This window comes from Amblyomma maculatum, chromosome 9, assembly GCF_055883805.1.
Source record: "Amblyomma maculatum isolate TAMU_Amacu chromosome 9, ASM5588380v1, whole genome shotgun sequence".
In the NCBI taxonomy this organism is placed as follows: domain Eukaryota; kingdom Metazoa; phylum Arthropoda; class Arachnida; order Ixodida; family Ixodidae; genus Amblyomma; species Amblyomma maculatum.
The window spans coordinates 9,924,576-9,937,904 of NC_139352.1; the positions used below are offsets into that span (position 1 = coordinate 9,924,576).

At 44.9% G+C, this 13,329-nt stretch overlaps 1 protein-coding gene across 1 annotated transcript in view; it reads left to right on the forward strand.

The window, feature by feature from the left end:
• The first annotated feature begins 1,895 nt into the window (after positions 1–1,895).
• Positions 1,896–13,329, forward strand: part of LOC146178236 (uncharacterized) — a 45,200-nt gene continuing 33,766 nt past the window's right edge. Inside the window, exons 1-3 of the mRNA XM_084579656.1 lie at positions 1,896–2,125; positions 9,991–10,647; positions 11,343–11,678. The gene's annotated coding sequence lies outside the window, so the exon portion shown is untranslated. The remainder of the gene's footprint in view (positions 2,126–9,990; positions 10,648–11,342; positions 11,679–13,329) is intronic.

Sequence of the window (13,329 nt, forward strand, 5' to 3'; positions counted from 1 at the left end):
CCATCAGATCACAATTGCTATTAGGCATTCCTTACTTTGGCATAGTCCAGAGGGTACTGAAAGAGGTGTTGCTCTCTCATCAGTAGGCACCTCAGGAAGTGTGGATGTACCTGGTCATGGGATGATAACATTAGATCCCATCATATTAAAATATGCCTTAGTGCTGTTCACTAAGGTATGGTGGAAGGTAAAGGGTATGTAAAAGTGGGTCACTGGTTAATCACACTCCTGTGAATGTTTGTTAAACTTGAACTAAACAAAGCGTAGGAAACCAAAAATTCCCACCACTGCCCTAAACTTCTATGAAAAGTTGTAACACCCTAACGATAACCATTACATAAAATACTGAGCCATCAATTCGAATATCTGGTCAGCTTTATTCCTAATGGACACACTGTTTGCTGAAAATCGCCCTTCCAGAGCACAGTAAAAGCCTATCAACTTTAATAATAGTAGTAATAATTCTGTAGCTCCATAACCGCGACTAACGGAAAAAGGGAAGATCAGAATAATATTGCAGATAAAACTTAGAACATATTTGCGAACGGTCCGAGTGGTCCTTCTTGTCCCGAGGCCTGCCGAGGGCTAGTCGGAGCACCTGGAAAATTCATTGCATAAGATTTAAATCATAACAGGTGTGTTCTGCACAATTAAGGTCCCAATGTAACTAATGCAAAATAATAGATTTTTTGAGATTGCTACCAAGTTACGCAAGAGACAAGATTGCCACAAGATAATACTGAGTCATAGATTTGGACAACCAGTCAAAGTTATTACTAATGGACACATTGCTCGCTAAAAAATATAATTTTTCTATAGCATAGTAAAGGCCTATGCCAACTAGGAATACTATAGCTCCATAAACATGGCTAGTGGGAAAAGGAAAGTCCTGAATAATCTTGCAGGTAAATATTCATAATATATACTTGCAAGTGGTCCAGGAGGTCCTTCTCGTCCCGAGGCCTGCTGAGGGCTAGTAGGAGCGCCTGAAAAATTAATCATTGCATAAGATTATAATAATAAAATGTGTGTCCTACACAATTCAGGTCCAAATCTATTATTAATGCAAAATGATCCGTTTTTGAGACTGACTCGAGCGGGCCGGGTCACTAGGGTCACACTAATCGCGAGCACACGCAACTTTTTCAACAGCACGAACATATATGGTGGTGATGCGCAAGGCGTACCGAATGCTTCCTCTCCATGAGTCTCTTCGGACGCTGATCCAAGATCCCCCTCCCCGAGCGGTGGTGCAGTGGTGAGGGCGCTCGACTACTGTGCAAGTATATGACACCGCAAATATGTCATGACATACTGAGACCGCAACACCGCAACATATTTCACTCGCCCTCACATGCAACCCGAGACTTGCGAATGCACCGCAGCGGCTCGGCTCCTGAAGCATCGTCGTTTTTCTTACTTGGCGGAAATATATAGTCGCAGACGACAACGCCTTTGCTCTATTACATTTTTTCTCTTTTTCGTCTGAATGCGTAACCCAATTGTGTACTTACATAACCTGGTACCGTCCTACTACACACTCACGCGTACTGCACAAAATTTTGACGAAGTGGCGAATTGTTGAAAATGAGGGCCCTTGACAACACGCAGAAGAAAAGCGCGTACACTAGGACCAAGCAGTTCAAGCCCAGTACATGCTTGTGGACGCGATACTCGACAAGTTCTGCGATACTCTCCCCTGCCGCTTTTTCAAACAGCGCGCCATTGATACTGTATGCGTTTTCATTACATTGCTATCATCGTCAACACCGCGTTTTTTTACATTTTAATTTGTTTACGTTCTAATACTTGCACTTTTATTTATTACCTTGTTTTTACTTCGTACTTACGTCAGTTTTCTGCGAGAAAGTCAACCCAAGCTAAGCTGAGATCTAGCTCGATTGCACTCAAATAAAAGTTGGGGCAGCTACGGCAGTGCAGCTGTTTGCATGTGCGCGATCTTCTAATCTGCATTACGTCCGTTGAACGTTGACTCTATGAAGACCGAAAGTTCCCTTTTCATGAAAATCCAAGGTTTCTTCATGAGAATGTCCGACGTTGTCGCCGTTGAGCTCTTCATGTATAATTTCGCTAGTAGCGTCCTTTGGCACGGAGAGCACGTTCGGTGAGTGTCGTGTACGTGCGTTGCTGCAGATGCAGCAGTCGTTGTTGTTGTTGCGACTGTAGGAAGAAGGAATAGAAAATTCACGGGCCTGCTACTAGCTCTGTAGCTACCGTCGCTGCCTCGTGAGGACAGCAAGAAAATAAAGAAGGAAGAAAAAGGGGGGAGAGAAAGACGGGCGCCGCAACAGCCGTACGTCCACCACCGAAGCGGTGGCAGGCGCAATGATGGCCTACAACAGATAAAAATCGGGTGGCAGGCTAGCCCCCGCTGCAGTTAAGCGGCGGTGACCTACTCCTCGACTAACCTCCTATTCGCCAGACGCAGCTTGTTGTTGTGGCTGTAGGACGATGGAAAAGAAAATGCATGGGCCTGCTACTGGCTCTGTAGCTGAGCCACCTCCGCTGCCTCGTACAGACAGAAGAGAAGATAGAAAAGAACGAAAAGGAAGAGAGAGTGAAAGACGCGCGCCGCAATAACAGCCGTCGTCCACCACCGAAGCGGTGGCGGGTGCAATGACGGCCTAAAACAGATAAAAATTCGGACAGGCTAGCCCCCGCCGCAAGCGGCGGTGACCTACCTGCCCCAGCCCCATCAGGGGAGACCTGTGGTTTACACCACTTCTCCCTCAGTTTGTTGCGGAGTCCACTATTATGAAACGCGCTTATTGCAGCATTGTGTAATATTGTAACAGTTGTTACACAGAAACAACTACTGTGGCCGCTGAGCGAGAGCACTGAGACAGCTGAACCAGCGAATGAGGGCACCAGGAACGGGCCCCACACTTCGTCGTCTACTTCGTCCCATTTCGCACCTTTTCTTCTAGCTCTAATGCACGTGTCACTGCCCCCTCCTCTGGAGCATTGCCCCGATACGGTGTTACCGTCAGACAGAAGAACGGGGAGAAAGAGCGTTCAAGAGTTACACGAGTCTGGCATCACGGAATAGACTACATGCAGCCTGAAAGTCATTCGGGGGTTCGCTCGTAGTATGGCTTCATTCACACCACATGCACAGCGTCACTGCTCTTGCCGTTGTGCGATGAATGAGCTGGCAAGGCTGATACAACTTCATACGTTACGTCGCTGATGCGGCGGACAACAAGGTAAGGGCCGAAGTAGCGGCATAGTAACTTTTCGGACAGCCCGCGGCGACGAACGGGCGTCCAGATCCACACATAGTCGCCCGGGTTGTAGGTAACGTAGCAGCCTCCAAGGTTCTAGCGGTCAGCATCGATCTGCTGCTGGCAGTGAATACGTTGTCTGGTCAGTTGCCACGCTTCTTCCGTGTGCTGAACATAAATGGCGACATCGACGTCAAGTTCAGTCTCACTGTCAGAGAGGTTCACGGGTAGCATAGCATCCAAGGGGGTGGTTACGTGGTGACCAAAGACTAATTCAAATGGAGTGAACCGCGTCGTTTCTTGTTTCGCGGTATTATACGTGAACGTTGCGTATGGAAGAATTTGGTCCCGTGTTTTGTGCTCAACATCAACATACATGGAAAGCATGTCGGTCAAGGTCCTGTTGAGGCGTTCCACGAAGCCATTTGTCTGTGGCTGGTAGGCTGCTGTACGTCTATGGCTGGCGTGCGTGAGCTTCAGTACAGCCTGAGTGAAGCGAGCCGTAAAGGCAGCTCCACGGTCGTAACGATAGCTGCAGGAGCCCCATGATGCAGGACTACGTCGTGGACAAAGAATTCGGTGACTTCAGCAGCAGTACCACTTGAAAGTGACGTAGTTTCAGCGTACCGTGTCAAGTAATCCGCCGCGACCACAATCCACCGTTTTCCTGTAGACGACTTCGGAAAAGGGCCGCGGAGGTCTATGCCAATTTGGTGAAAAGGGGTCTTTGGGGGTGCTATAGGCTGCAGAAAGCCAGCTGGTCTCAGAGGAGGAAATTTGCACCGTTGGCAATTACGGCATGTTGCTACATATTTATGCACTGATGGTAGTAAATTGGGCCAGTAGTACTTCAGCCGAATCTTTACCAGTGTGCGACTGATCCCCAAGTGGCCGGCGGATGGTTCATCATGACAAGCGCTCAAGATTTCGGGCCGTAACTGGGATGGCACAACAAGCAGAAACGTCTCCCTGGTGCTGTCAAAGTTGCGCTTGTAGAGCACTGCACGCCGCAGAGTGAAGGACCACAGCCTACGATGGAACAAACGGGGTACACTAACATTAACACCCTCCAGGTACTCAATGAGTGGCGACAACTCAGAGTCGGTCCGTTGAAGTTGCGCCATACGGGAGGTGCTAACGGCACAAAGGATAGGGCAATCTTCGGTGATGTCTTGCGTAGCCGGTTCCACGGGTGATCGTGACAAACAGTCTGCGTCTTGGTGCTGCCAGCCCAACTTATAGACGACTGTCATGTCGTACTCCTGTAACTGGAGGCTCCACCTGGCCAACTGCTCAGAAGGATCTTTATGCTGGCTAGCCAGCATAGCGATTGATGATCACTGACAACACGAAACGGTCGCCCGTAGATGTATAGTCGGAACTTACTCGGAGCCCATATGACGGCAAGACACTCTTTTTCTGTCGTTGAATAGTTCCTTTCTGGACGAGAAAGTGTACGGCTCGCGTAGGCGACGACTCATTCTGCACCATCCTGCCACTGTATGAGGATCGCTCCGAGGCCAACATTGCTGGCGTCAGTGTGAATATCTGTGTCTGCATTCTCGTCAAAATGAGCTAGTATCGGTGGACTTTGCAGGCGGCGAAAGAGTTCCTTGAAGGCTTCGTCTTGGGCACTCCCCCATAAAAAGGGTGTGTCACCTCGAGTCAAGACTGTCAATAGCTCAGTTAGGCGAGAAAAATCTTTAACAAAACGGCGGTAATAGGAGCAGAGGCCCAGAAAACGTCGGAGGGCCTTCTTGTTGGTTGGGCGTGGGAAACTGGAGACGGCGGAAGCTTTGTCGGGATCTGGGAGAACACCTTGTGCGCAGACCACATGTCCCAAGAAACGGAGCTCCTCGAAGGCGAAATGAGATTTCTCTGGCTTGATAGTTAATTGCGCAGACTGGAGAGCTTGAAGGACAATGCGCAATTGCTGCAAGTGTTGTTCGAAACTAGACGAAAAGATGACCACATCGTCCAGGTACACAAGGCATGACTGCCACTTCAGACCAGCTAAAACAGTGTCCATCATGCGTTGAAATGTTGCCAGCGCAAAGCAGAGCCCAAACGGGAGCACCTTAAATTCGTACAGATCGTCGGGCGTCACGAAAGCTGTTTTCTTGTCCAGCACCTCCACCAGATGTGTAACAGTTGTTACACAGAAACAGCTACTGTGGCCGCTGAGCGAGAGCACCGAGACAGCTGAACCAGCGAACGAGGGCACCAGGAACGGGCCCCACACTTCAACGTCGTCTACTTCGTCCCATTTCGTTCCTTCTTCTTCTAGCTCTAATGCACGTGTCAATATAATGTGTAAAAGGCGCGTTTCGCGCTACGCTGAGCGGCTGGCATAATTACTGTGTGTGATGCTAGTGATTTTGGATCATTTAAACGTAAATTTATGCCAAAACTGGCATCTAAAGTCACTAGTTCTAGTAGAACATCAGCTTTTGTGTATAAAAGCTCTTCGTCTCTTTTTTGCTAGTATAAAACTTTTTAACCTCGTCTTGATCGCATTCCTCATCGCTACTCAGCAATGTTCAGCTGGATCAAAGATGTCATTGTGACAGGGAATATTTAATTGATACCCTTGCGTTTCGTTAAGCCGCCAACTGTGTGGCAACATGCTTTGTTTAAAAAACAGCAGTGCTCCTAATTACGCCAGACCGTGTCGAGCAGCGGCGGCGGCAGCAGTTGCATGATGGCGCACCGCTAACTCTGTCTGTGCGAATTCTAGCTCACATTAGTTGAGTCAAGTTAGCTAGGCTGTTCTGATTAGTGTGAAGCAGTCCCTGCTAGCAATCAGCAATTATGCATTAACTGACGCCGCAAGAAGCTACCACTGGTCGTTTTTATCCCCAACATATAGTGCAGACAAAAGATTTAGGGATACACTTAAGTCCCACTATTAAGGATGCGATTGCGTTTCACACACAGGGACTATGTTTCGCACTTGTTATTGTTGCAGTTCTTTATCCTTAGATTTATTTTCTTATTTTTATACACCGATAGCTGCATCACCAAGCGTTTGCTTTTCATTCTGAATGCATTAACACATTTTAAACCCCCTTCACCAATTTTTCCTTCTTTACTTCAATTAATGAATTGATCAATTACACACTCTAAATTCTCTTAGTATTTTCAAGCATTCGCTTTTTGTGAGCATTTTAACATCTTAGAATCCCCCTTTTTCAAGTTTTTCGTTTCTTTTTGATGTGATTAATTCATCATTTGATTAGTACAATGATTTCATTAACTCGGCATCGCCTATCACGCAATCGCTAAAACCACAGATTACCATGATATGATTTTTATTACACCGCCCGCTGCGATTTCTTACATGCAGTGTTGACAATACTACTACTACCACTACGACGGCTTTTCGGATTAAGAACACACATTTGCAATAAACAGTTTAGACTGCCCGATAACTATTTTCAGTTGTCACTTTCGGAACAAATGATTGTAAAACAGTCAATATTGGTACATTACGTAAGTTCAAAAAAAACCTCCTCGAGACTGATGGAACAGAGGACAAGTGTAGAACTTTCAAGTTACAAGCACACAGGTGATAGGACGAGTGCTCTCAGAGCTCGAACATGAAACTTGATTTAAACTTGTTGTGAGAAATTGCTTCCAACAGAGCAGAACAGCCAGGAAGACGACACTCACTCAAACAGCATAATTCCAACCCCACTGCACCCAACTGCCCGGCGCCACATGCAGGGCTGTTGACGATTGCATGTGCATGTGCATTGTATTTGTGCAAGGCACTTGAAGATCGTGAGAAAATTGTGTCCTCCCACAGTCATATAAAGGGTTAAAAGAAAATGTGTATGACCATTTTCTCACTGGCACTGTCATATTGATGAAGTACTGCCATTTGTAGTCTAATACAGCGGCAGAAAAACAAAATGGCCTCCCTGCAGCCAAAGGCATCTTTTTTCTCGCAACATCTTCGATCGTCTCCTTAGAATCGCTCGTGAGGCAGGTGAAAAGGGTTCAACACAGCGTGTTCGGATTAAGCTCAGCATCACAAGAATCAGTCGGAAGTCATTGCCTGAAGGGCCTCCTCTGAAGGGCATCTGTCGGTTTTTTTTTTAGTTGCATCCAACTGAACTGTTGGTCCAGTAAAGAAAGCCACAGAGGCTTAAGCAGCCACCGCAGCTGCACTTGGCTGAGTGGCAGTAGTTGTTTTCTGTGCTGAGCAATAGCAAATAATTACAATATTTGCAAAGGAGTGGCTTGCATTCAAAATAATAAAAGTTGGCTACGGTTTAGCTCTGGTTAACTCTCGTAGAATTGCGAAAGCAACGGTGAAAGCTTCTTTTGCCTGCTACATTATTCCCCTGTCACGCCCTATCAGTGCAAGGTGCTACATTTATTGTGGACACTTACGCTCATCCTTTAAGCGTATGACGCGAGAGCGTAAGCTGCCAGCCCACATATAAAGTCATGCTTCAACATGCCTGCGTGTTGTAGGGGTAACGAGAATGCAAACGGTTCTGGCAGGCTGATTCTGATATCACTCTCCCATATGAAAGGAGCGACCCAAGTTGGCAGCTTCTGCCCGTGGCATAGGGGTAACGTGAATTCCAATGTCATAGCAGGCTGATTTTTTTTTAGGAGGAGACCGTAGCTATGTCTCTTTACGGCGTAGCTGTGGCCACCCGAGGTCTCGGAGTGTTGTTTTCGCAACAATAATTTAACAAAGTTCTCACAGTACTTGAAGTTTTTATCTGACACTGCTGTGCCTTGCGCAGCACGCCTGTGCACCATACTTGGCACAATTACTTTTGAAAATAAATAAACTACATTACCAATTACTGCTCCCAAAATAATGATATTTACAACAAGGGAGTAATTGCTCATTGACATCCACCCATGCACAGCCATACGGCTACATAGAAACGCTAACAGCATTCTCAGAAATTTCCTAGTTAAAGAAACATTCGTCCTGATCCAGGGATCGAACCCAGGACCACCGCCTTTCCGGAGCAGCCGCTCTACCAACTGAGGTAACTAGGACGGTCAGCAGAAATGATGATAGGGTGAGAGCGAATGGATCAATAATTCGAAATGGGAATGGTGTTGATTGGATATCTAAGGGAAACCTCCAAGGTGGAGTAGATTTGTATTAAGGGAGTAATTACTCATTGACATCAGCCATATGGCTACAAAGGAAAACTTCCTTTGTAGCCGTAAGGCTGCGCTTGGGTGGATGTCAATGAGTAGCTGCTGGTCGAGTTCGACCATGCAACGGCTGACAGGCACGTAACTGGCATGTCATCACCATTGCCTTGTCATGGCTTGAGCCAATACCATGCCTCTGCCACTGCAACCGACCAGGACCCGTGCTACACTCCCCGAGTCCATTGGTGCCATGGCGCAAATTGTGCGCGGAGGCAACATCCCTTCTTAGTATTCATTTTTGCTCTCCCACACGGAACGAAAAATGAGATTTCATGTTTATTCCAAGCTTTTAATTTTTAAAAATGGTGCATTTTTGCACCTTTGTGTTGTCCATACTGGTGAACATTTTGTTTCATTTTATTACCAAACTTAATTACAGGATTTTGGGCTCACACTTTTATAACGAATATTGGATAGTATAACGAACAAATTTTCACGCTCTATACTGCTTCGTTACAACCAGGTTCGACTATATTATCTATGTAATGGTGGAGCCATAAGATTTATGTGCTGGTGCTATGACCGTCAGTTTTCACCATCTCTCCTGTTTTCACTGTCATCTCGCTGAAAAACTGCCTCTCAGAAACTAACTATACCTCGTTTTTGCAACCATCTGCAAATAGTTTAATGTTTAAACTTTTGTTTGTTTTTTTTTGCTCTTACTAATGGTTTCAAACATGGCTTCTTTCAACGTGCTGTCGAGAGCTAGAACTCTTTACAAGGCAACATTCACTCATCACCACCTTCTGACTTGACATCCCGAATTTAGTCATCATAACATGTTGTAACATGACGAAGTATAGTGTGTGATTTCTGCTTGTTTATATTTAATTGTTTTTTTGCGCTTTTGGCACATTAAGTCTCACTTTGTATCATGCAGATCACTCCTGCTATAGCCCCTGAATGGAGCTGCACTATTTTCAGTCAAATGAATGTCTGAAAGAATATTCAGTTTTGGCCTTGAATAGCCTGTGAATGAACACAGATATAGCCTTCGAGTATGTACTACGCTGTCGTCGTCATGCTTGTGCATTATTACCTAGGCTCACGCAAGCATGCTCCCCCGACAGGCTCACTGACACTGGGGAGGTCCGAGCTAGTCAGCTACTACATATTACACTCCTGCTTTAAGCTTGTGTGGTGCTATATGGTGCAGGAACTTTCCTCTGGAGCCATTCATTCAGGTGCATTATTTTGTAGTGTCTGGTTTAGCATTCACGATAAAAACGTAATTCATCATTACCATCCTCCCAAGTGCAGTGATCACAGTTGCCAAGAAAAGCTGTGGAGATTTGTCAGAAGCTTCGTAGTTGAAGTAAAATATATTGTGGTATGGGAGCCAAACCTGGGCTATCGCCTGTCTGGGATGGTTCCGAGAGGATTCCCTGTTCATATTCTGTAGATGTTCTGCCTCAAGAAAAAGTATTGGGTTATCTGGTACAAAGTCCTTTTTGTATTGTCCTCCTTTATGCAGGAAGCATATAATCATTGATGCCTGTGGCATTGGGATTTTTCTCTTACTGATGCTGTTTTTCCCCGTTTCCTTCTGCAGGCTATTATTGACAAGCCATGGAGTGCGCAAGGACAAAGGAAGAAACCTTCAGCGCTACTGTTGTCAAACTTCATTAATTTAATGACTGCATAATCACAATCTTGGAAACAGTCTGTGCACTGATCTCAGTACTTTTGTCCATGTACACATTGATGTGGACACCAAGCACTTTGTGGAGTGGCTTCAGTGCTTGGAATTTAAATACAAGGATGGCAGCATCGCCTGCCTAAATGTTTTTTCTAATGAACTTAATTTTGAATCAGGCCAATTTCTTCATAATGGTTGAAGACTTTCATGCATATTGAAATAACTACAAGGAGTAGGGAGAGCTTTAAAAAATTATGGAATGTTTGATGCTTATGAATGAGGACATAAGTAGATGCCAGATCATTTTGTTTAGCTGTATTAGCTTAAATATACCTTTCTAGAGCACTACATAAATGACAAGACAGCATGTAATTGATTATCATTTTTTTTTTATATGTATACCAGTGATTGTTGTTAACGTTGATAGGAAGATGATGGGAGCAACGATGTGAGAGAGGGTGTTCCACTTGGTTGCTGTTCGAGGAAGAAATGGGCTAGAAAAAATACTGACTCTATTGAGTGGCCAAGACATCTGCAAAGGACATGCAGTGCACTGTGACTTGTATGCATGTGAGTATGTATATGAGAGATGACTTAGTGAACTGCGAGCTTATGAAGGAAGCAAAGGCTAGCAGTGAGTGCTAAGGTTAAACAATTCAAACTGAAGTTTAATACCGAAATGCTGGTATTAAAACTGTGCAGCACATTTTTTTAAAGCTTCGAGTGCATTAGCGTCATAAATTTGATGTAGGTGCAAAATTAGAAGTGCGTAGCATAGAACATCAGCTTAGCCTGGAGTGTTGATTCCTGGTGTTGCTTTTACGACACTCTGGACAGCTGCGTTAAGAGAAAAAGAATGGTTGGTACAATGGCAGAGTAGCAGTGTATTCTGTTGTAGGTAATTTAGGGGCACTTGGTTTGTTTCGGTGGCAGCTGTAAACAAAGTGGTGGAAGGTTGCTGAAATGAACTACAGTGAGATGCTTCCATTTGCATTTTGTGGCATATAGAATGCACCAAGCAACAACAAAATTAGCAGACAGTTTGCTGTTGATGACATAGACAAGTAAAAAGAAAACTTTGCCACTTGTTGCCCCAGAAGACCCAGCTTTTTCTAATCCTTTTAACATATATATATATATATATATATATATACATACCGTATTTTTACTATTCTAAGCACCCCCCCCCCCCTCCCCCCATACCAATTTTACAAAAAATTTTAGGAAAAGTTTGCATGCGAATCGAAGCACTTGTCTTTTTGCAGGGAAGAGTGCACAGACAAGGTTGGCAGTGCGATTGTCAAAAACCTTGAGGTGGTGTGGCATCTGCGGCGTGATCTCCCGCTAGTGTTGCTGCATTCTGATACTACAAGACAGCTGGCAGCACAGAACTCGAGAAGCCAGCCAAAAGTGGCCCCCGAACTCTATATGCCTGTTGTTACATAGGCCTGGAATCAGCAGCCATTTTGCGGAGCTCAGCCGGTTTCGCAAGCATCGCGGGCCTGCATTGCTTTGTTTGGTGTCAGCTATTTGGCAGCCATAACAAATGTCGCTGCCATAGCCTGATCTTCAGGCGAGCTGTAGTCATGTTTGCCAAAGAGGTTAAAATTTTTTGCCTTACAAAATTTTATTTCTCGTGGCAGTCTCTTCTAGATACAAAACTCATATGAAAAGAGAGGAAGGGGCAGATGGTATTTTAGGTTTTTCGAATATAAGCACCCCCTTCAATTTCAGCATTGCAATTGTGAAAAAAGGTAGTGCTTAGAATCGAGTAAATGCAGTAATATATACAGGGTCTGTCCCAAAAGTTCCAGGATATTTACATATAGTACCATACAAAAAGTCATTCTGGTAAGTTTTGGGACAGACCCTGTATGCATGTATGTGTCCAATGGCTTCATTTTTGTCTTTAGTATCTCGCACATTCCTAAGCTACTGTGTTATCCAGCTACCAGTCGTAAGTGACCACCGGAGATACCATGTAGGTAGAACCCTGTTTTAACAGAGTGGGAGAAGCGTCCCTGCCAGGGACGGGATCAGCGTGCCTGACTCGGCATCCACGAGTCCTATGAGGTTGATTCCTATCCGACCCTCCCCATCAGAAATGATTAACTTATTTTAGCAGCTCCTTCCAACTTTGTGATAGCGTATGTTTTCGCTGCATCGCACAACCCATTCATAAATCAGAGATCAGCCATACCTGGCAGAGCCACACCCATCATTTTCCACTTGCAGTGCGGATGCTGAGTTTTCTGCAGAACGAAGCCTTTAATGCTATCACGTTAAAACGATAGACAATGCCCACTTTCTTGTTCAGAATGGGGTGCATCAGACTGTGGCCTGTTACTTGAAGATCACTTTCAGGTCTTTTAGACATAAGCAAGGGTTTTTGTGAGAATCTGCATGGCATTGTACATGAGATGTCACTTCTTTCACCACTCTCATGGTCTAAAGAGAGTGCTGCTAAGCATCATGTATAGAACTTAGCATAATGTATTTTATTGATCATTTTTTAAGACTATGCAAGTTGAATGCATTCATATGTTATAATGTCAAGTTTTTTGCTGAAGGCACAAGGCTCTAGAAATCAAGTGAAATGTTTAATGTAATCTTCTGTGGAAGTAATTTGTAGTAAGAGAGTCACTACTCGTTAGCACCCACCCAGGCACAGCCAGTCTGCTGTAAAACAAGTATCTACAGCTTCTACAGAACTCTTGTAGTTGAAGGTTTTGATCAATTCGTTCTCGGCCTACCAGGGTGCATATTCCTTAATCTACAAAGGTACTGTGGAAGCTGTGTACCCTTCATTAATAGCATTATTAGAGGTGTGCTTGGGTCGACATTTTAAGCCCAACCCTGGCCCCACACTGACGGGGCATGAGGCCGACCTGCTATATTTGCAGTTAAACCAACGACACAGACAAATCCGATAGGATGAGTTTATTAGAGGTCTCGAAACCTTGAGTTGCCACTTAAGATGACAAATTTGAGGTATATATAGAGGCACTGCACATACCTAAAATTATTTTTTATGCAAAACTAGTTATGCATTTATATACACTTAAGGCATTTATGGTGCTTCTGGATCATGAGTCCTGCAACGCTGAAGTTACTTTTGCTGCTCCAGCTTAGAGGAGTAAGTTTTTGGTACGCAGCTTCCTTGCTCGTCATAGAGCTAGTATTAGAATGCATCATGAAACCGCGCAAAAAGACAAGGGACAGAGAAGAAAACGACGGGACAAAGCGCGGAAC